This window comes from Malus sylvestris, chromosome 6, assembly GCF_916048215.2.
Source record: "Malus sylvestris chromosome 6, drMalSylv7.2, whole genome shotgun sequence".
NCBI classification, from domain to species: domain Eukaryota; kingdom Viridiplantae; phylum Streptophyta; class Magnoliopsida; order Rosales; family Rosaceae; genus Malus; species Malus sylvestris.
In genome coordinates, this window is record NC_062265.1 from 29,532,945 (window position 1) to 29,558,223 (window position 25,279).

Below are 25,279 nucleotides of genomic sequence, written 5' to 3' on the forward strand. Positions count from 1 at the left end.
TGGCACTTCACAATTTAACATTAATTATCGTGCTAATATTATAAAAAAACTGTTATTAGCATTCTAATAATCTCATTTTACACTCCTCACAAGTGTATTTTCTTTCTAAAATTGGTATAACAATCAAGGCTAAAAAAAATAGTAGAAGTAAGAAAAAATGAAAAGAAGGTGTTTTGGTTAATATTTAAACTTTGGGCTTCAGAAAGGGAAGCCCAAAAAGAGCTCAAGAAGGAGATTTCGCTCGAGACCCAGCACTTAAGCCCAGATCATCCATCTTAAAGACCAATTGGCACTCCCCTATTAATGCAAATGCTAGTTGCTTACAAGAAGTGACAACCAATGGAAATTCACCAACTATAGGCCTAAAAGTGCTTTTTGGATGGCAAACACGTAAAAAGGTTGATGACTCACAACCCTTCAGTTACTTTCGGGCAAGAGCAGAAATAACATAGCTGGGCCACTACGTCTATAAAAAGGGGAAGAGGGCCGAGACACAAGGACATTCAACCAATCAAACAAACAGATATACAACTTGTCTCTCAGCCATGGACCAAAATATCGATAATATCGAATCGTTTTTTGAAATGACGATATTTTGTGACTTATCCCCTTAATTATCGTTAATATATCGCAAGATGAAACCTAGAAATACTTGAAAATTTCTGAAAAGTCTCAATCTTGCGCATAGAGGGATTCGAACCTTTCCCATTTGACTCCTTCAACGCCTTGACCACCATATCACTTATGTTTTTGTGAAAATATGCTAAAATATTTATATATAAGGTTTTATTTTGAATTCTTTTTGCAAGAAACAAATTTGCACATATTCCAAATTTTTTGTGGTATTATATTTTAAATTGTGTCAATTAATTACTTAGTCAATGGCATGTGGTTTTTAATTTTTCTATTTTTTATTTGGTCACTTACATGTAGGGCTGGAAAAAAATCTCGAAAATCCCAAACCAAACCGAAAAAGTCCCAAACCCAAACAGAAAAATCCCAAACCAAAACCATCATGAAGTTCGGGAATCCCATCCCGAAAAATACCAAAATTTTCGATATGGGATTGGTTTCCAAATCCCATTTGTTTGGTAATCCAGAAAAATACCGAAGTATTCAGTTTCCTATTGACTTTTGGGTTTTAGCTCTTGAAAGCCATTGCCATGGTTGCTGACTACTCTTTACAATATACTTACTCTACACATAGAGATGATGAAGATAGTGAAAATTTTGAATCTCATAAGAACTCTATGTGGTACTAAGTCACTCATGTATCTTACCATGCAATGTCTAAAGTGTAAAATATTGTACTAATTCATTATATATAAATGATTATGGTGTGTTTAAACTTCTTTCATTAATTACTACATATTTTCTACACTCACAATGTTTGCCAGCTCGCTATATAATCAACTTAAATCAGTCCATCATGCAATGCATTTCCTTCTAATAGATAATTGACTAAATAAACATCCTGCAAAGTTTCAATAAAAATTTCCAAGTTTTTCTTACAATTTTCGTGGTTTTTATTCAATTTTTATCGATATCGATAATATCCCGATATTTCTATTGAAAATTTTGTGTTTTTGGACTACCGATATTTTCGATATCATCGATATTTTAGACCATGCTCTCAATTAAGCAAATACTCAGAAAGCTGCGCTTTGTCCAAATTCTGCACCTTTTTAGCCTTAGATTTCTTGTCGAAAGACATATTTTGTCTATGTAAAAAGCTCAGCTACCTTTTTTTCTTTTTAAATGCTGTAGTATCGATCTCTCATATGTAAACTCATTTCCAGTCATCCCCTTTAAGTACTCAACCCTTTTGTTACTGCCAAGAGAAGAGACCGCAAGATGTTTTAACCTTACCCAACAAAGTGAAATATCGCCCGACTTTCTTTGTTTTTGCCTTTCCATTAATAGATATGGTGTTATAATGCATCCATCAGTATATATGCAAGTCATTTCCAGTCTCCTGATAATCCAAAGTTCCAGTAACTCTCAGATCTGGTTCACTTAGTACTTTTACTATCGTAAAGGTAAATGAAACTGATGTCGACTTAACCCAAGGCATAGAAAAGAACTTAATGTCGACTTAACCCATCCATGACAATCCTTTGATAGTGATAAGTTAGAATAACTTGGGGCGCAAGTAATCGGCTTAAATACATTCATTCTACATCTGCCATACAGAGATGGTAATGGCACGCCTTAGCACTTAGTTAGTTTTGATTGCAAGCCTCACGACTTACACCTAAGGCCCGACAAAGGCACATTTCAGAACTAACTCTATCCTATTCTTGCAGCCCGATAAGCGAGCGAGAACCCGACAGCTAACCAAAGTGCCAACTTCTCGGGGAGCTGTGTGCTCGAGCCAAAGACCATTTTCTAGTGAAATTCCTGCCCGAACATAGTTTTGGCATGCCCATAAATCTTGTATGCCAAGAAGATGAAGGAAGGAACAAACCTTCAGGTGGGAATCAAAACAAAAACCACCAGGATCTAGCATGGAAAATCTCCCTGAAGACTTGCAAGGATCCATTTTAATGGAAAGCCCGACCCCTTCTAAGAGATCAGGAGAAAAGGTCACAAATGAAGATTTGCAAGCTATTATAATGGCTGTGATAAGGAGCATGGAGAGAAACTCTTTACATACAAGAGAATAAGTAAACAGACTCTGTTCTTTAACAGGACATCTGCAAAAGAGACTGGATCTGGAGTACCCTACCCCAAAAAATAATCGTGCTAAAGAAACCATAAGGGAAACTAGCCTTGTGGATGAATACGTTATTCCTCTGTTTCCTTTACTTGAGGAAAAAAGGAAAAAAGGAAAAAAAGAAAGAACAAGGAAGAGTACGGAGCCAGTCAGTATTAGAAAAATTACTGGAAGTAGAATTGCCCGACCCCCTATTTTCACTAAATAGTAGGAGGCAAAACGAGCAAGAAATAACGAAGTATGGAATGCCCCAGTTGATCGGGGAATCTAACGAGAAATAAGAGCTTACCAAAGCAGACAAACCTCCACCTTATAGGTCACCACCAATGGTCACTAAAGAATGAGGGTTCAAGTGGAGAAAGTCCGAGGCAAGAAATGAGATTAACTCGGGCAATGATCGTAGCCTAAAATGAGAATCACGTCTTTGTACTCCGTCTATTAATGCATCCAATCAGCAACTCAGAGATGAGTTAGCAGAGTTAAGAAGAATGGTGATGAGAAATACTCAGCCGCAAGCCCGTCCGCTGTTTAGGATTACTTATCAGAAGCCTTACTCGGAGTTCATTAATGATTAGAATCCATTTCCTCTTAACTTCAAGATGCTCGCATTCCTAACTTTCAGTGGAGAAGACAACAATGTGTCATATAGGGATCACATCTTTAAGTTTTCCGCCCACTGCGTGGCATTTGAAGATAACTCCAACTACAAATTAAGATTATTTGGAAACTCCTTAGTGGGCTTAGTATCTCAATGGTACTTTCTGTTGCCCCCAAATTCCATTGCTAACCGAGGGCAAATGGAAATGGCTTTCCACGAGCAGTTTTATAGGATAAAGCCAGAGATGACCATCAACGATTTGGTTGAGGAAAAACAATACGAGCATGAATCTACTGAGGATTTCATTATGAGGTTTAGGAGGACAATGATGAGATGTCAGTTTCCCATCAACTATGTCCAGCTCATAACTATTGCTCAAAATGCCTTGAGATTGCCCTTGAGGAAGAAATTTTATGACGCACAGTTTAATGAGCTTCAAGACTTGGTGATTGCGGCCACTAAGTATGAGAAGTTGTTGCTTGAGGAGCAGTAACTAAAGCACTCCTTTAAAACACCACCTTTCTACAAAAGTAAAGCCATAATTCACCAAGTGGAGTTTGAGGGAGAGCCAGAATGAGATGATGGTCAAGGGAGAGAAGTAATAGACATGTATGCAGCATAGATGACCACTCATTTTAAACCCTTGATAGTCAAATGATTGGTTCAGCCGGTCAAGGATCAGAAGGTAGTGATGAACGATGGTGGATTTGTCCCCATGAAACCCCCAAAACACCAGAGCTATTCTTTTGACTTGACCAAGGTTGCAGAAATTTATGAAGAATTGGTGCAGGCAAGAGTGATTGTGCCCGACAATACTAAAAAGATGCCTAATCCCGAGGAATTAAGAGGGAAAAAGTATTGCAAGCTACACTACACCTTCAATCACTCTATTACTAACTATGTCTAATTTAGAGATTGGATACAAGATCTCATCATTAAAGGGAAGTTGCTATTGGAGAAACCTCAGGCCAACATGATTATTGACACGGATCCCTTCCCAGAAGCTCCTATAAACATGGTCAACCTAATGTGGGCCAAGAAAGAAGGAGGGAAAACCACTTGGGAAATGGAAGCAGAATGAATGATCCATAGAGGAAACTCTCAAAATACCCAAAAAATCCAAAGCAGCCATAAAAGATTGACTTTTACTACTAAAAAGTTCAGAAAGTGAAATTCAAATAGAAGAAGATTTCATTCCATTTCGTAAAAAGGTTACAAGGATCTTAGTCTAATAACTTTACATCTTCGGCAAGAGCAACTACTCTAGAGAATTAAGTTTGCATGATGGTGAAAATCCGCCATGGTTCTCCTAAATACATGTTGTTATTCACAAGTTGAACGCTGGAATCCTCAACGTTCTGGGAAATCTTTTCCATCTCTTCTACTTTTTGGGAGAGGTGGTTGTTAAGGGTCACTTTCTCAGCCTTAAGAGAAGACAACTGTTCCTCCAAGTGCTGGATTTCAGAGTTAACCACTGCTATCTTTCCTTCTTTCACTAACCCTTCCTCCAACGACTGTCGAAGCACGGTTGTACTTTTTACATGTTTTTCTTGAAAGAACTTTACTCGATTTGTTACCTGCTCCGCCTTTTGATGCTGATCCCTTAGTGCCCGCAAATTCTAAAAAAACTCAGAAAAGGTTTATACTGAACTTGGGATAATAACTGAGCTTGGTAAAGCTCAATAAAGGTCTTCTCTGCGTCATGGAGGTTTTAAAACTGAAGGTAGCTGTAAAGTCCTTTTTCATTTAATCCTTGAAGATCTGACGAGCATGCTAAAAAGGAGGAAACTCTAAAGATGTTGAGGATGACTACAGTTTGGTTTTGATTTGCCCGAATTTCTTTACCAAGTCAGGCAAGGATAATGCTGGTGATGCGGAAGGTTCACCTCTCGCACCTTCCACCATAACAGAAGGAGTAACATCAGTTAGAGAAATAGGAAGGATGGCAAAAGTAGGAGCAGGTGCAGGAATGGAAGTAGTCGTTGCAATAGTCTTGGCTCAATTTTTTTTTTTTGCCTAGAAATGGAGGCCTTTGTACCCCTAGAGGCCGAAAAAGAACGTGGAAGATCTCTTTTACGTACCAAACACGGTGGATAGTTGCTTGAACCTTCTCCAGAATCCTATTGCAACCAAGAAAAATGTGTTAAAAATGAGAATTCACAAGACGAATGAGGACAAGTTAAATCTACCTAAGTTAAGCCTGAAGCCTTGGAATGAGGGGGAGTTACTTCAGTTGATTGCTAAGGGAGATTGTCATGGCTAACTAAGGGAAGATAAGCTATGCTCGAACTTTCAACAAAAACCTACAATTAACAGAACCAGGAATAAAGTCAGTAATAAGTTTTGAAAAGAGAAAAGCAGAAAGTCTAAATAATAAATATACCTGATGGAGAACCTGAGGTTGGGAAACAAACACTTCAGAGACAACAGAATGAGCTGCCCGTGAGGCCTGCGGATTAGCCACCTCTAAAACCACGGGAATTTCAGGGACAATGGGCTCCCCAAAAAATAGAAACTGGTGTTTGATGGAATTCCTATGTAAAAGCTTTGCTACCTTTTTTTTCTAAATGTTGTAGTATCAATCTCTCATATGTAAACTCATTTCCAGTCATCCCCTTTAAGTACTCAACTCTTTTGTTACTGCCAAGAGAAGAGACCGCAATACGTTTTAACCTTGCTTGACAAGGTGAAATCTTGCCCGACTCTTTTTGTTTTTGCCTTTCCATTAATAGATATGGTGTTATAATGCATCCCTCAATATATATGCAAGTCATTTCCGGTCTCTTGATGATCTAAAGTTCCAGTAACTCTCAGATCTGGTTCACTTAGTACTTTTACTATTGTAAAGGTAAATGAAACTGATGTCTTAATCTGATCTGGACCTTCACCCTTTAAAGCATACAAGATAAACAAAAAGTCCTTGATCTTAAGGCATAGAAAAGAACTTAATGTGGACTTAACCCATCCACGACAATCCTTTGATAATGAGAAGTCAGAATAATTTGGGACGCAAGTAATCGGCTTAAATACATTCATTCTACATCTGCCATACAGAGATGGTAGTGGCACGCCTCAGCACTTAGTTAGTTTTGATTGCGAGCCTCATGACCTACACCTAAGGCCCGACAAATGCACCTTTCAAAACTAACTCTGTCATCTTCTTGTAGCTCGACCAGCGAGCAAGAACCTGACAGCCAACCAAAGTACCAATTCCTCAGGGAGCTATGTGCTCAAGCCAGGGACACTTCCTAGTAAAATTCCTGCCCGAACAAAAGGAAAGAAAGGGAAAAAGGGAGATCGACCTCGGCCGAAACTAGGATCGGCGCCACCGATTCTGCTCAAATTTGGAGGCCTCACATGAACATGTGAGAAAGACTCTCACTCAAGAGAGAACCAGAAGCTTCCAACTTTTGATGTGATGTTTATGTATAATTTCCAAACAGGACTTTTGGCAACCTTTCTTCTACCAATCCATAATTAATTTTTTAAATTCATTATTTATCGTTGCATTTTTCACAAGGAATCCAATAATCTCGTATCAATATTAGATCCAACACATATTTGAGCATACATCGCAATCCATAATATATTGAAACAATTGCATTAATAGAGAAAACATGTAATAGCTGGAATAATTAAACTAATCAGGGAGGAATTATGAAAATGATAGCTAGAACCCATTATCCATGATTCTGAATTAAATTAATCAAGGAATTAAGAAAATGATCATAGGAGTTAGAACCCATTATCAACGATCCCATTCCGAATTAAACTAATCAAGGAAATATGAAAATGATCATAGGAGCCAAAACTCATTATCCACGATTCCGGATTAAACTAATGAGGGAATTATAAAAATGATCATAGGAGCCATAACCCATTATCCACGATTCCGAATTAAACTAATCAGGCAATTATGAAAAGAGAAATTTTATTTGAACCCATATAACATTTTTCTACACTCAAATTAAATTTTAAATATGAGGGATCCTTTTTAACCTTTTACATAATTACTAAAACTAAATTTTATCAATAAACCCACACCCAATACTTTCACCAATCCTTCTTCTACGAAACTTAAAATGAGACAAAGAAATTAGATCTGTGACTGAATGCCTCGCATAAAAATCACAAGTCCATGAAGGCATATACCACTTCCCTATCCATCCTATAGAAAACTGAGGCAATCACGCCAACGTCAAGGCAAAGAAGACAGAAGATAAAGACTATGTACTAGTTAAAATTGGTCAAGCACAAAACCAGATAGCATGATATTTATGTAAATATTCATATAACTAAATTCAAATGGCAAAGAGCATAGGCACCTATAGAAAAATTATGGGTTATTGCTAAAAAGTGGTAACAAGTCAAAGGAAAATAGATAAACTTTTGGATAGCGATTTTGGACCCTCATTTTAAGTGTTTTGCACTCAAAGGAAGGAGTGCAAGAGATTCAATCGAACGTGAAAATCACTGGCCAAGTTTTTTTTCAAACAATGTAACAAAGATTTAAAGTCGAATGTCAATAGAAAAGTTGTAATCACCAAAAAGGATACAATGAAGAGAGTAAAATTGCTGATGGAATTGGCAACAATATGACGGTAGACGGTGCTGAGGCAGACATCAATTACCATACCTAAACATGTATATATAAACATGTCAAACAAAATAGCAACTGATGATTTTCTAACAAATGCAAAATATAACAAGATTAAAGAAAAACTGCAAGTAGCCTATGACCTTTAAGTCTCGAAATCAAACTCAGTAAAAACCAAATTAGGGAATGCATAAATCAGAATCTAAATCATATTGATTTGGTTATTTTGTAAGAGATTAAGTTATCACAAATTCTAACTTGATATGGGTATAAAGATAAATTTACATATTGAATTGGGTTTGTGAGGGTAGTTTATGTAGTAAATTTGGTTTAACAAGATATTGATAGTAACTTTAATTAAAAAGTTAGGTGTAAAGAAAGATTATATGGATTCAAATAAAATTTTCCTGATGAAAATAATCATAAGAGTTGGAACCCATTATCCACGAGTTCGTGGTGGAAGAAAATGATCATAAGAGTCGGAACCCATTATTCACGATTCCACGGTGAAAGACTTGTCGTCAACCTTTTGAAAGTCCAATTAGAAACTCTTATCCAAACTCCTGCAAGTAAGTTAGGGTGACTCAAGAAAAATTAAAAGAATAAAATACGTAAAGTGTAAACCAAGGATCATAGACGGATCAAAGTCAAATCAAAGTCTATAAATCTTTGCTTTCCCTTTGCACTATCATTCATCTCCACCTTCACCCATAAAAAATAAATTAAGGAAGCAGTTTGTTCCAGCGCTGAGGTCTTGAAATTTGGGGGCCGAATCGATCACAAAATGGAGCCCGCCCTACATATGAGCAACTTTTTTTTTTTCCTCACTTTATTCTCGTAGATAATTAACTAAGAAAATACTTTACTCGTAGATAATTAACCAAGAAAAAATTAGGCACCTAATGCAAATGACATATTTGTAAAAAAACAACTCTCCTAGTGAGAAGTCTTACGCGACTTGTGACAAGTTACTTGTCACACCACACATGGGTGATTGTACTAAATCAAGGTGACATTAAAGTTTAATAAAAAATTGTCACATGTTTAAAATTACACTATTTTTTATGAACAAATGAAGAATCTCTTGTATGGTAGAGAATGAATAAAAAGAGTGGATGACGCAACATAAAGTGATGAAATGGTTATCAACCTAATCCATTGCAGAACAAAATCTAGAATCCTTCAGAAAATTGAGAGAAATCCCAAAATATCACATCCCGGCCCGGGTCCACCACATCCCGGCCCGCTCCACCACCGTAACATGATATTGTCCACTTTGGGCTTATTCCCTCACAGTTTTTTTTTTAGGAACTCACAAGCAACTTCCCAAATGGTCACCCATCCTGGGAATGCTCTGGCCTTATTCTCGCTTAACTTCAAAGTTCCTACGGAACCCGAAGCCAGTGAGCTCCCAAAAAGCCTCGTGCTCGGTAGGGATGAGAATATACATTTAAGGATCACTCCCCTGGACGATGTGGGATGTTGCACAAAAGGTTTTTGTTTGATTAATTCTTGAATGATTGTCATTGATACATCTAGATGACTTAAATAAAAATTACAAATGTTTGGAACAACTCAAATGACTTCTAATAATTACAACAACATTAGTTAAACATTAATCGGACTACAAACGAAGAGTCCGATTTTTATTCCGAAACTTTAAACGTTATTTTGGAAGCTGTCATTTTATCTTTCAACGGTCCATTTCCTCTTCGATTCATTCTGCCATTTATTCTACATCAACGAACAACTCAAGGGTCCTTCCTTTGACAGTCCAATTAGAAACATAAGCATATATTGACCAAAAAAAGAAGAAGAAAGAAACATAAGCATATAATTATTGTCCAAACCACCGAAAGCTAAAATCTATAAATCTTGTTTTCCCCTTGCACTATCATTCATCTCCACCACGTTGTGGTGAAAGGATTTTCGAAGTCATTGTTTCTGCTTCCGAAGATGAATGGTTCTTCAGCAAAGTTGATGGCAATTACAACACTAGTGTTGCTTCTGATGGGGGATTTCCAAGCAACTTGTGGACTACTTCCTCATGGTATATCTAATAATTATCTTCCTTTTATGAGATCTCTAAGCCTTAGCATTAGCTACTTAATTAAATCGACTTAGTTTTTACCAATTTTATTATTTGGTAGCTAATTTCTTGCTTCTTGTGATTTTCTCATATAATTGAACAAGATTGCTTTGAATGTCAAAGTGATACTTTGAGCACGAAAGTGGTGCCCGTTCGCCGCAGCCTAAGACCATTCAAAAGGCCACCACCCGCACCTGCTCGCAATAAACCGGAATCGCATACGCCTGAGGTACAAGTGAAATAAACAAACATAAAACCCTTGGCAGAAACTCCCTGGGGCACCGCATCGTTCCTATTTTCTTGTATTTTTATTTGTTTTCTTAAGAGGAGTTAAGTTTATATCCCCCGCTCTTTTATTGTATTTTTTACTTTATTATTTCTTCTTATATTATGAGCTAAACTTTATGTCCCCTTACTTAAGTGCAACTTCTTTTTCCTGATTCTATAAAATTTCTCTTATGCAATCGAGGTTTCTTTAAAACAAGTGGAACAAACCAACCAACCAACCAACCAACCAACCAACCAAGAAACAGAAAATTAAGCCACAATATTCAAGCATGATGACCAATAGATATATTTCTAACAAGGTTCTAAATGACGTTAGGCGCTAGTCGGGTGGCGGGCTAGGGCCTAGCGCCTAGGCAGCTAGAAGAGGTCTAGGTGGGCTCCTAGGCGAACTAGGCGGATTTAATTAAATATATTATATTTTGTATAAATAAAAGTCCGTTTATATTTAGGGAATTGATATTAGCACTCCAAAAATCTCATTTGACACTCCAAACTTTTTATAATTAGAAAGAAAAATATACTTATGAGGAGTGTAGAATGATATTTTTGGAGTGCTAATAACAGTTCCCTATATTTAAAATATATATTATTTCATCATAAACTACAAAATGAAATGACATATATATTATGAGCTATTGGAACACAATAAAAACATTGCGAACGAGTATATAATGTGTGTTCCCTTAAGTATTCAACAAGTCTCTTACAATTTATTAAAGAAAAAAAGAAAATGTAATATGAAAGTTATCTATTTTTTGTCTAAGTGAGTCGCAACCTAGGCAGGTCTGGGCGGGCTAGGCGGGTGCCTCAATAGGTCTAGGCACCCTTTCTTAATTTTCAAACGCCTAGGCATTAATCGGGGCAGTGACCAACCACCTAGCGCCTAGGCGGGGATATTTAGAACAGTGATTTCTATTAACATTCACCAATGCAATTCAATAAAAAGAACATTGAATTCAAAGAACATAAAAATTTCAACAAAAGAAAAAAGAAAAAAAAAAGACACATCCAATATATTAAGCAAAGATTTCAATCGATAGGTGATGAGTCAATATTATTCTATATTTGTACTCTAATCTTAGTTATAATTTATTTGTTATTTTGTGAGGATTTTGATACTTTGCTTTATCTTCAATTGTAGGACATGTGAATCTATTTTGAGCAAAAGGCGATGAAACGAAAAAAATTTAGAGTAGATTTATATGTCTTTCAAGACGATTGTGTCTAAGTTTCAGAATTTATTTCCTAGTCGTTTGACCATAGTGAATAAAAGAAGGCTGATCACGCAGTGTTGGCAGCTTGATGTTTTGTTCTTGTTTCGGCCATAAGTCGTTCAAGATGACTTTTTTTTTTTTAATTTTTGGGAAAGTCCATTTTGTAAAAGTGTAAGGAACGTTTTATCTTTCTAACGCCACCCGGCATGCTTGATTTGGAGCAAATTTGACTAGGAAACGTGTTGAATATTTGGCTGCCCAGATTGTCCAATTTAGGGTAGGAATGTTTTTCCTAGTTTATTATTTGGGCTTCCAAATTTGTTGCGGACCTAATTTAGATAGGATTTCAATTTCTGCACACTATATATAGGACAAGGATTGTCTGCCCTCTTTGTTCCCAAGCCCTCCTATGCCCTCCTGTTTGTGTGGTCATGGTTAAGTCACGTCAACATTTTATATTACTATTCATTTTTATCTTATTATCTCTATAAAAAAACAATATAAAATGTTGACGTGGCTTAACTGTGACCACACAAAACAAGAAGGCACGGGAGGGCACGAGAACAAAGAGGGCAGACAATCTTTGTCCCTATATATATAGCCGAGTCTTTTTCTAGGGCCATAATGTTTTTAGACTTGTAGATCTTCTTAGGAGCTTTTGATGATTTGTTACAAGGGTATTTTCTATCTTTTCTCCTTAATAATATTTTTGCTTTCCAATTATGAATATGCGTAACTAATTCATTTTCTTAGGAAGAGTCCACGAACTTTAGCATGAATATGTAGTTTCTTTTCAAATAAACTAGGAACGTATTGAATATTTTGCACACTATATATATATATATTTAGCCGAGTCTTTTTCTAGGGCCAGAACATTTTTAGACTTGGAGATCTTGGCTTAGGAGCTTTTGACGATTTGTTACAAGGGTGTTTTCTATCTTTTCTTCTTAATAATATTTTTACTTTACAATTATGAATATGTGTAACTAATTCCTTTTGCTAGGGCGAGTCCATGAGCCTTAGTAAGAATATGTAGTTTCTTTTCAAAAATCTTGTTTGATACAACTTCTATTAGAATGTCATCATGAAATTGAGTAGGACTTCTTGTGATTGTTAATTATAATTTCACTTAAGGCGAATGTCATGTCTTAAGGGATGCATGATTTTTCGAAAGGTTTTCACAAAGCTTAATGAGTTTTGCATGTTCATATTTGATTTGAATATCACAGACGGATTGCAAGTTTGATATATGTTCTAACTTGAATGCCATAAGTAGAATATGCATTAGGAAAACCTAACCTTCAAAGTTTGCATGTATTAACTCATAAGTAATTGATAGAACTGCATATGATTGATTTTTCATAAAACTATTTTATTTTCTCTTTGCTGCCGAGTTTTTACTAAAACCAATTTCAATTCTTTTATTTTATGTTTCTTTTAATTCACAATTTCAAATCTTGTTTTAAACAGTTAGTTAAGAATTGGTTTTATATACAAATTGTCCATATCAGTCCCTATAGGTTTTAACTACAAATTTTTCATATCAGTCTCTATAGAGAACGATCTTACTTGAGCTGTTTATACTATTGTTGTAAACTAAACCAAAAAAACCAATCAAGCAATAAACAAAACACAAAGATTCCAGAGTTCCTCTAATATAGGAGTACCTCTCTAACAACTGAAGCTTTATTGACTACCAACAAATACAAGAGAACTAACAAACACAAAGTGTTCTCAAGTATAAAAACTTATACCTCTCAAAACTCTATTCCACATCCATCCATTTATATTACTAGATGTCCTAGGTTTACACAAAGTCCCTAGAATATAGGAAACCAAATCCCAAACCAACTAGGAAACACAAATCCAAATATCTTGCGTCCAAGATATCCTAATCCTTTTTAGTTTAGGCATATTGATTTAATGTCAAATCCAACAATCTCTACCTTGGCATGAAATCCATAACGAGGCGTCAAACAACTTTCGTTGCTCCACCATATCGCAAGATCAAACTTGCTTCAACTGCACCAAATCCAGGTAGTGCTCGAACTTAGCTACATTAACCACCTTTGTCAACATGTCAACTGGATTACCTTCTGTAACAACCTTTTTTAGACGAATCTCACCTTCAGCTACCACTTCTCTTACAAAATGATATCGTACATCAATGTGCTTAGTCTTAGCATGATGTACATGATATCTTGCCAAATAAATGGCAGTTTGGCTATCATAATATACATCAAACTTGTGTTGTTCTACACTTAAATCTCCTAACAACCCTAGAGTCCACATTACTTCTTTGATAACTTCAACGATCGCTATGTATTTTGCTTCTGTGGTTGATAATGTCATCGTTGGTTGTACTATTGATCTCCAACATATAGGATCATTTGCCATAGTAAACACATACCCAGTCATCGATCTTCTCTTGTCTAAGTCTCCAACAAAGTCTGAGTCCACATATCCAACTGAGAACTTATCAATTCCTTCATCACATCTTTCAAAACAAATACCTTTGTCCCTCGTTCCATGTAAGTATCCACTTAGCAGCATTCCAATACTCTCTTCCAGGATTATACATGAATCTACTAACAATTCCAGCTGCGTGTGCTATATCAGGACGAGTACACACCATAGCACACATTAATCATGCAACCAAATTAGCACATGGAATACCATCCATCTTCATCTTCTCTTCATTAATTTTGGGACATTGTTCACTGCTCAATTTGAAGTAATCACCTAATGGAGTTCTTACAGGCTTAATGTCTTTTGTTACTCCAAACTTTTGTAACAACTTCTTAAGATATTGCTTTTGAGACAAACACACCAAACATTTTTGTCTATCCCTTGTGATTTCCATTCCCAATATTTTCTTGGCTTCATTGAGATCATTCATTTCTAACTCCCTTCTCATTTGCTCATTCAACTTTTCTATCTCTGAATTATTGCTTGAGGCTATGAGCATGTCGTCCATATAGATTAACAAGTACACAGACGAACCATCTTTCAACTTCTTGCGATAAACATAATGATCATAATGACTTCTTGTATAGTCTTGACCCTTCATAAACTTGTCAAATCTTAAATACCATTGCATGGACGACTGCTTTAAACCATAAGGAGATTTTCTAAGCTTACAAACCAATCTTTCTTTGCCCTTCCCTTGATACCCCTCGGGTTGTCTCATATAAATCTCTTCATCCAAATTACCATGAAGAAATGCAATCTTCACATCTTGTACCAATTCAAGGTTGAATTGTGTAACTAAAGCAAGCAATATTCGAATAGAGAAGTGCTTAACCACAGGAGAAAAAAATCCCATTGTAATATATTCCCTCTTTCTGAGCATATCTTTTAGCCACTAGCCTAGCTTTAAATCTTACTAAGCTCTTGTCATCCATTCCATCTTTCTTTGCATAAACCCATTTGCAGCCAATTGCTTTCTTTCCTCTAGGTAACTTTACCAATTCCCAAGTCTTATTCTTGTGAAGGGAGAGCATCTCATCGTCCATTGCATCATGCCATTTACTCTCTTCTTCACTATTTATTGCTTCTTCAAAATTAGTGGGAATTTCAGCCTCAATTACTAGTAATGCATATACCATGCAGACCATGCAATCTTTATATCTCACATGTAAGGATATGTCTCTTTTTCCCTTCCTCTGGGCTATGCAATCATCTTGTATCTTTAGTTCTTCTGATGGTGTTGCTTCTTTGTGATCACTCTCTTCATATTCAAGTTGATCACCTTGTCTTTCTTCTTCCACAACTTTCTTACTTGTCTGTGAATTCACAATTACTTGTTCCCCAAGCTCCACCATCTGAACATCTTCCTTCAATTTCATGTGACTTTCATCGAATGTCACATCTCTACTTACTATAATCTTGTTCAACTCGAGACACCAAAGTCTGAAGCCTTTCACACCACTATTGAATCTCATAATGATAACTTTCTTGGCTCGTGGATCCAGTTTTTTTTTTCCTTCACATGAAAGTAGGCATTGCATCGAAACATTCTTAGCTTATCATAGTCTTGAGCTGGTTCTCCAGACCACACTTCAATGGTTGTTCTACCCTCCAATGTTATTTATGGTAGTCGATTAAGCACATGACATGCATAACTCAAAACTTATACCCAAAATCTCTTTGGCAGCTTAGCTTGAGATAGCATGCAACGAACTTTCTTGAGCAAGGTCCTATTTAGTTTCTCTGCAATTCCATTTTGCTGTGGAGTATGTCTAACACTGAAATGCCAAGTAATCCCTTCTTTTTTACACACTTTGAAGAAAGGATCAGAGGTATATTCCCCTCCATTGTCACTTCCTAGTATCTTAATCTTCTTTTCAGTCTTGTTCTCCACCATGTTCTTCCATTCCAGGAAGATGTCAAAAACTTCTTCCTTTTGTTTCATCATATATATCTATGATCTTCGAGAGTAGTCATCAATAAAAGATACAAACCATCTGTTTCCACCTAAAGAAGCATTCTTTACAGGCCCCCAAACATCAGAGTGAACATAGTCCAAAATCCCTTTCGTTTGATTAACAGTTGAGCCAAATTTCACCTTTGTTTGTTTGTTTATTTGTCAAGAACGCAATACTCACAAAACTCTACCTTTCCAGTTTTTGCTCATTTTAAACACCCTTACTTGATTAATCCTTGCAATGTTTTTTCTCCTACATGTCTTAACCTCATGTGTCATAATGCAAACAAGTCACTTTTATCACTTTGCATTTCATCAGCTACCATAGCCAATCCATTTTCCAAAGTTCTTCCTTGTAGCATATAAAGTAAGCCATTTCGAGGCCCTTTCATTATGACAAGTGCTCATTGAGCATGTTGTTATCGGAGTAAAACTTTTAGCCTTGTGACTCGAGAATGCCTAGTGAGATCAAAATTTTCTTCAGATTTGGGACGTACCTTCACCATGCAATTCTAGAATCACACCATCATGATGCTTCCAACTCCTTGAGTTGTACATGGGTTATCATCTCCCATATACACAGTTACATTCATAACTTTGAAGCTTGAAAACTAGTGCATTTGAGAAGTCATGTGATGAGTACAACCTGTGTCGAGCACCCACTCTTTCGTATAATCCACAATGCTCGATGTAGTTAGGGCATAGACAAATTCCTCATCCTCAACTTCAACCATATTTTCTTCTGAGTCTTCCTTGTTTTTAGTCTTTTCTTTGATTTTAAGGCAGTCCTTCTTCCAGTGTCCTTTTTCATGACAAAAAGCACACTCATCTTTGTCCAAGAACTTCCTCTTCTTTGAGACTCCTCTAGTACGAGACATACTATTTTTCCTGTATGAACCTTCTTTTTCTTTCGATCTCCTTCTCACAATCAAAGCTTCAAAGTTATTCCTTTTTTGCATGTCAATGTGTCTCACCTCATAATTCATAAGAGTACTTGAGATTTCATCATACTTAATTGTCTCCCTGCCATAAATCCAGGTAGTCACGAAAGGCTTATAAGATTTAGGTAATGAGTTCATCAAGATCAAGGCCTTGTCTTCATCTTTGATTATCTCTTCAAGATTTGCCAGTTTAGCTAGAAGCTTGTTAAACTCTTCTAGATGGCCAATCATCTTCGTGCCCTCTTTGTACTGGAACCTGTACAACTTGCTCTTAAGATGCATTCAATTCTATGCACTATTCTTCATATATTTTGTCTCCAATGTAGCCCACAATTATTTCATAGAACTTATGTTCATCACACCATACTTTTGTTGCTTTCCCAAGCATAGCTGAACTGTATAATATGCATGAGCATTCAATCTTTCCCATTCTATTTTTTTCATCGAAAACAACATGTCTCCTAACACAACCACCAAACCTTGTTGTATCAGGACATCTCGAACCTCACACTGCCACATAGCAAAGTTGTTCGTTCCATCAAATTTCTCAATTTCAAACCTAGTACTTTGAACCGTCGTCTTGGTTCCACTAGTGCTAGACTTTTCTTCAACATCATTACTACTGGTGGAATCACTAGTCTTCGTCATTGCTTGATAGTCACAACCCACGTCAAAACCTAAGCTCTTGATACCACTTGTTCTAAACTAAACCAAAAAACCAATAAAGCAATAAACAAAACACAACGATTCTAGAGTTCCTCCAATATAGGAGTACCTCTCTAACAACGGAAGCTTTATTAATTACCAACAAATACAAGAGAACTAACAAACACAGAGTGTTCTCAAGTATACAAACTTATGCCTCTCAAAACTCTCACACACAAAACTCTATTCCACATACATCTATTTATACTAATAGATGTCCTAGGTTTACACAAAGTCCCTAGAATATAGGAAACCAAATCCTATACTAAAACTAAATCCCAAACCAACTAGGAAACACAAATCCATATATCTTGCGTCCAAGATATCCTAATCCTTTTTAGTTTAGTCCTTCACTCGATAGGCACACTAAACACTTACCATTGAAACACGTGAGCAAGCTCTCCTTCACATCATCACTTTACCCTAATATTTCTTTTACGAGCAGGTTTGTAGTAGTTATTTCTTCTTCTTCTTCTTTTTCTCGCTCTACCTTCTTTTTCTTTTTTGGTTGGATCTCATCCCTCATTTTCTTTGCTCGTCGGATCGCGATGTTGGAACTCAGAGAAAATGGCATAAAGCTTTTGTACGTGTACATTTTGATAACACTAGAAACCTGAGAGAATGTCCTTGTTTATTGAATGAAACTTGTGGCTGTTAAATAGCCTTACAATGCAATGAAATAGGAAATAACAACCCACGATTTACATGGCCTAAGATCGTGGTGCATGAAACAGAAAGATAAGCTTGTCCCTCAAGAATAGGAGAGATTATTTGCTCGACTAGAAACTAAACCCTAGAAACAAGGAACCCTAACCCTAACGGCTAGGAGACTTCAAATACTTTAACATCCTCCCTTAAACTGAATATCATTGACAATCAGTTTATCCCTGGGTATTTGCAGACACCCATTGCTTCTCGCAGCTTTACAAACACTTCTAACTTCAATGGTTTAGTCATAACATCTACAATCTGCTCCTGGGTTGAACACTGTTTCAGCTCCACTACTCCATCATTGACCAAATTTCGAAGAAAATGAAACCGAACGTCAATGTGCTTGCTACGTCCATGCATTACTGGATTTTTCGAGAGTTTGATGGTTGAGATGTTATCATAATACACGACAGTAGGTTTAGACTGCTCACAAGTTAGACTTTTCATAATCCTCTTTAACCAAACAACTTGACAAGCACTTGAAGCTGCAGCGATAAACTCAGCTTCGGTAGTGGAAAGAGTAACCACTGGTTGCTTCTTTGAGAACCACGATACTGCACTTGAGTTCACCATGAAGACATATCCTGATGTACTTTCCTTGTCATCCTAATCTCTTGCATAGTCACTGTCCATGTAGCCAAAAAGCTTTTCATCTCCTCATTTCCTATAAAATACCTTAAAACTGGATGTTCCCTTCACATACCTTAGAATCCTCTTTGCTGCCTTCAAGTGAGTCTCCGTGGGGCGTTCCATATACCTACTGATTAAGCTTACAACAAATATTAGGTCATGGCGTGTGGCTGTAAGATACATAAGGTTTCCCACCAGTTGCTTGTAAATAGTACCATCGACTCCTACTCCTTCTTCATCCCTTGTGAGTTTGAAACCAGGAATCACTAGATTTTGAACCAAGTTGCACTGATCCATGTTGAATCTTTCAAGGACCTCGTGAGCATATTTTCGTTGGCTTATAAAAACCCCATCTTCCTTCTGCAACATTTCAATCCCCATAAAATATCTTATTTTTTCGAGATCAGTCATGTCAAATTCATCCATCATGGACTTCTTAAATTGTTCAATCATAACTTCATCGTTCCCAGTGTATATAAGATCATCAACATACAAACAAATAATCAATATTTTACCTCCATTTGCTGTTTTAGTGAACAACGTGTGCTCATGAGGACATTTGTTGAAGCCTTCTTTGACAAAATATGATTCTATGCGACTGTACCAAGCTCGAGGAGCTTGTTTGAGTCCATACAATGCTTTCTTGAGTCGATAGACTTTTGATTCTTCTCCCTTCTGTACGTAACCTGGTGGTTGATCAACAAATACTTATTCACTGATTTCGCCATGCAGGAATGCTGATTTGACGTCAAGTTGGTATATCAACCAACCTTTCTGTGCAGCAAGTGAAAGAACTATGCGAATTGTGTCCAAGCGAGCCACTGGTGCAAATACTTCTGCATAATCCACTCCATACTGTTGACTGTACCCTTTCGCCACTAGCCGTGCCTTGTACTTGTCTACTTCCCCATGCTCATTGAGTTTGGTTTTGAAAATCCATTTCACTCCAACAGATCTTCCTCTTGGTGGTAGGTTAGTTAATTCCCACGTCTCATTTTTCTCTATTGCCTTGATTTCTTGATCCATTGCTTGCCTCAATTTCTCACTTTTCACTGCGTCTTCATATGTCATCGGATCACCATTAGTGAATAAGGCTAGATGAGCTATATTCACATTTTCTTCATCAGAAAGACCTTGACTAGTCTCATAATCTCTCATCCATGCAGGAGATCTTCGTGTTCGTCCTTCTGGGAGTGAGGTGAAATTTGAAGTGTCTTCTTCGAAAGAACCACTGCTGTTGGACCCATGTTCTTCTAGTTTTTCAGCTGTCTCGGAACCATTTTCATTGTTTTCCTCTTTTGTACTTGCTTCTTCATTAACTTCCCATTCTAAATCAGCCAATATGGTTTGCTTGTGGACCTCATCCCAACTCCATTCTTGGTCTTCTTCAAAGACCACATCTCTGCTAACAATTATCTTGGAAGAAATAGGATCAAACAATCTATAAGCTTTAGATTCGTCACTTACCCCCAGAAATATGCATTTGAGACTTTTAGCTTCAAGCTTCACTCTTTTGTTGTCAGGTATGTGAACATGTGAAATACAACCGAAGACTCTAAAGTGCTCCACTGATGGTTTGAGACCCCGCCACGCCTCTTCAGGTGTTTTGCTTTTCACAGCAATGGTTGGACTTCTGTGTTAGCACATGTACTGTCCAATTTACAGCTTCAGGCCAAAATGTTTTAGGAATTTTCTTCTCTATCAGCATGCTTCGTACCATATTCATTATGGTCCGATTTTTCCTCTCGGCGACACCGTTTTGCTGCGGAGTGTATGCAGCAGTTAATTGTTTGTGTATCCCATTCTCATTGCAGTAGTTTGTAAACTCTTGTGATGTGAATTCACCCCCTCGATCTATTCTCAGACTTCGAATGAATGCTCCAGTTTCCTCTCCACCCTAGCTTTATAGGTTTTGAAGGTAGCAAAGGCTTCTGATTTATCTATCAAAAAATAAACCCAGGTTTTTCTACTATAATCATCAATAAAGGTGATTAAATACCTTTTGTTGCTGTTCGAGGTTGGGTTGATCGGACCACAGATGTCCGCATACACCAACTGAAGAACTTTGGAAGCCCTCCATAAGCTTTCTTTTGGGAATGGATCTCGATGTTGTCGTCCTACCAAACAACCTTCATATACTTGCTGAATGGCTTTGAACTGGGGTAACCCTTCCACCATCTTCTTTTGTTGAAGTACTTTGAGTCTATTCCAACTCAGGTGCTCATATCGACGGTGCCAAAGAGTGGCTTGATATGTGGTTAGAGAAGAGAAGCACTTTGTCTCACTTGGTGGTAGGCAGTGAGCAACCACGATAAACATTCTGTTAGGAGTCATTTTAGTTTCAATGATGAGCCCCCTCTCAGGATGAAATATCTTACATTTATCTCGTTGAATGAGCACAGTGAGCCCCTTCTCTTGTAACTGCCCAATACTTAACAGATTGTTCTTCAGTTCGGGTACAAAGAAAACTCCCGTGATCACATGAACTATCCCTTTTACCTCTACTCGAACCGTGCCTTTGCCTTGAACAATAAGACTCGAGTCATTTCCCATCTTTACTGATTCCTTGAAACTGCTATCAAGATCAACAAAAATGTCTCTCTTGCCGCTCATATGGTTGCTACACCCAGAGTCAAGAAACCAGATATGTTCAGTTTCACCTTTTTTGAAATCGACATGCGCAATCAACAGCATCTCCTCTTTTGTTTCTGCATAGTTTGCCTTTGGATCCCATGCTTTCTTTGGGCATTCCCACTGAAAGTGTCCCAACTCATGACAGTTATAACATTCTAGGGTTGATTTATCAAACCTAGATCTACCCTTTCCTCTTCCTCTTCCACGATAGTTACTGCGACCTCCACCTCGTCCTCCTTGTTGAGTCCCAGATGTGACTTGCAGCGCTTGTTCCTCCACTACAACATGGCGACTAATCCGTTGTTCATGCACCAACAAACTGCTTTCAAGCTCATCGATGGACAAAGCATCCAGATCATTTGATTCCTCAATAGAACATACTACATAGTCATATTTTGGAACCATAGACCTTAAGATCTTCTCTATGATCACCACATCCTCCATGTGCTCTCCGTGAATCCTCATCTTGTTGGCAATGACGAGAGTTCATCCAAAATAGTCATTGACAGATTCTCCAGCCTTCATGTGCAGCACTTCAAACTCCTTTCGAAGAGCCTGCAGTTGAGCACGTTTGACACGTGCTATTCCTTGATATTTTTGCTTCAAGGAATCCCAGATGTCCTTCGCAGTGTCTTTCTTCAATATGGTCTCTAAGATCGAACGATCGATGGCTTGAAACAAATAGTTTTTGCACTTCAAGTCTTTCAGCTTCTGATCATCAATCACCTTCTTTTGTGCTTCACTTGAGTCAGCTCCATCTGCTGCTTCAGTGACTCCCGTTTCCACCAGGTTCCAATACTCTTTGGAACGTAGAAAGTTTTCCATTAGCATACTCCAGTGATCGTAGTGTCCATCAAATCGTGGAATCGCAGGTTGTACAAAGCTGCCTTCGGACGTCATATCTTTGTTCCTCCACACTAGTTCCCGTGTAGCAGGTTTTGGTCAGGCCCCGTGGTGGGGCTCTGATACCAGATGTTGGAACTCAAAGAGAATGGCAGAAAGCTTTTGTATGTGTACAGTTTGATAACACTAGAAACCTAAGAGAATGTCCTTGTTTATTGAATGAAACTTGTGGCTGTTAAATAGCCTTACAATGCAATGAAATAGGAAATAACAACCCACGATTTACATGGCCTATGATCGTGGTGCATGACTAAGTCAGAAACAGAAAGATAAGCTTGTCCCTCAAGAATAGGAGAGATTATTTGCACGACTAGAAACTGAACCCTAGAAACAAGAAACCCTAACCCTAACGGCTAGGAGACTTCAAATACTTTAACACGCTACCCTCCTCCTCCTTCACATCATCATTTGCCCTAATTGCATCTCTCTTTCTTATTCACTCTTTAACCATCTCTATTGCTTCCTCCAAACGCCTCTTCAGCTTACATTCCCCACACCGATACATGTCATGGGATTTTCCAACATAAATGTTCAACCTCGATACCTCTACATCCTCCATCAAAATCTTATGCTGCTCAGTTTCGCAACCCTGCTTCATAATCATGTCCATTATATCATTATACAACTCACCATGCTCACGTGATCTTTCAATTCCAAATGACGAAACCACATTGGAAAGAAGCTCCTTGTCGGAGCTCTTTAATTCCGGTTGGTCGAACATGACTGGTTCCGCCTCTTGTTCATGATACTGATCGAATAGGATTCAACGACAGGTTCCAGTATTGGCAGAGGAATGAACATCGAAGTATGAGTGGATGACATGGTAGTCAAACTTCACTACATATGTACTGAACCGACGGTGAGGAAGACTCGTAGTCACCTAGGTTGTTGATAGTTCTTTGGCTTACATCAACTTTTGTACACTACTCCTATTATTTGAATATATAAATGGTGAACTCTCTGCTTAATTAATTGAAGTGTTTATCATATTGTTAAATTACACTTTGTATAAGATAAATATTATGACTGGCATTATGATAGAGGAGATCAAATTTAAAGATATGCGGTTGAGGATGTGGGAGCAAAAATTACACCTTCACTAACAAGCCACAAGCAATGAAATATGAGGATCAATCGTATAAAATCCTCAGCTACATTCCTGTTAACTTGCTAAGCAAGCAATTCCATTAATTTTTCAGAATCTACTCATGAGGGTGGGCGTGGTTATACCATGTTAAATTTCAGGTAGATGGGCTATGGGCCCACTACAACAACATTGATATTGTTCCCATTTGGCCACCTGCTCAATCCTTCAAGTGTGGGGTTTTAATGCAAAATGCATCGGTGTTAGTTAAAGTGGGGTAATTCTATTTAAAGGGTTTGTTCTCAAGCCTTCTGGCCGATGTAGGACAGAGGAATTCTAACATATTGGTGTGGTAGTGTTGGCCTCCATGGAATCGCTAATGGAAAAGAACGTCTCCCGCTAAAAGCAGTAGTCTTTATATGGTGCAGTTCAGTTGCAGTGATGCAAGTTAATTTTCTTTGAGTTTTAAGTTCTTATTGATATACGGAGAATGAGGAGTATTACTTACCCTCATTAAATAATTTATTTACTTATCGCATGGAAGAAAACAAGGTTGCTTGGGATGCAAGAAAATAGTTCCCGTCCGCCGCCGCAGCTTAAGAACAAATTATAATGTCCAAGCCACCTTCACCAACCAGAAATACAGGAAGGCACCACCTTATTAACGCTCCCAGACAACCGCCTCCGTCACCGTTCAAGCGTTCCGCTACTCCGCCTGAGTAATGCCATATGGATTTTTATAATTAAGTGGAAGAGAAATGAAGGTGATAAACTGAAGGATATAATAGTGTAATTATTAAGCTCAAATGCAACTGTCCCTAGCAGTTTATGTAGCCTAGTCGAACTAAGCTGCCCATATGCACCCGTTGGTCGAAAACTCCTTTATGTAGCCTAGTCGAACTAAGCTGGCAAGCTGTCGAATTTACAGCTAGGACATACCCTCTTTTAACTCCCTTTGGGCTTTTGGTTTTTTAATCTTTCATTGGGTTTGACCTTAATTGAGTCTTTTGTGATCTCCTTCCCGATCTGCACTATTTTGTGGGCTGAAAAGAATTATGTATTAACATAAATGTTTATGAGAGATTTTGGTTAAGAAAAAGTTGGCTGAAGTCTTCTTAATTAAAGCTCTCTTTATTCTTAAAAGAAAAAAATTAGAATGAGGTACTAATGCAAGTGATGATTACTTATTCGTCCAAATTAAGATGTCTCTCCTACTTTATACGAGACTTGTGACAATCGACTCTAACACCGGCCGGCGCACTGGTCATTGTACCAAATTGAGGGCTAGGGTAAGAATCCATTATCCAAGGTGGAAGACTTTGACGTCAACCTTTTGAAAGTCCGAACAGGGACGTAATTACATGTATGTCTTCTGCAAATCCATTATCCAAGGTGGAAGACTTTGATGTCAACCTTTTGAAAATCCAAACAAAAACATAATTGCATGTAATTATTCTGCAAACCCGAGCACATTAATATCATCTTCAATGAAGATGTCAAATTAAGATGTTAAATTTCATTTTTACAGTTGATGTGATAAAATAACATCATGTAAAGTCTCATATTCCAACCGAGGTGTCAAATTAATATACGTTTTGGTTTCATAAAAATAAACAAGTCATAATTTAATAATAAAATAATTAAAGTGAAGAAAAGTAAACAAATATGTGGGCCCAACGTTACAATAAAATTTGGACAAGGATTGTATGCCCTCCCATGCCCTTCTGTTTGTGTGGTCACGGT

The 25,279-nt window shown here is 37.4% G+C and overlaps 1 protein-coding gene and 1 pseudogene across 5 annotated transcripts in view; one reads left to right on the forward strand and one right to left on the reverse strand.

The window, feature by feature from the left end:
* Positions 1-8,880, reverse strand: part of LOC126626130 (tetraspanin-19-like) — a 36,283-nt gene extending 27,403 nt beyond the window's left edge. For 2 of the 5 annotated variants that reach the window (XR_007624592.1, XR_007624589.1), the window contains exon 1: positions 7,951-8,081. The gene's annotated coding sequence lies outside the window, so the exon portion shown is untranslated. Of the gene's footprint in view, positions 1-7,950; positions 8,082-8,263; positions 8,510-8,722 lie in introns of those variants that run through there. The other 3 variants (XR_007624579.1, XR_007624586.1, XR_007624584.1) reach the window with 3 other exon arrangements.
* The window catches only part of LOC126626132 (putative pentatricopeptide repeat-containing protein At1g64310), a 58,507-nt pseudogene that overhangs the window by 6,714 nt on the left and 26,514 nt on the right, over positions 1-25,279 (forward strand).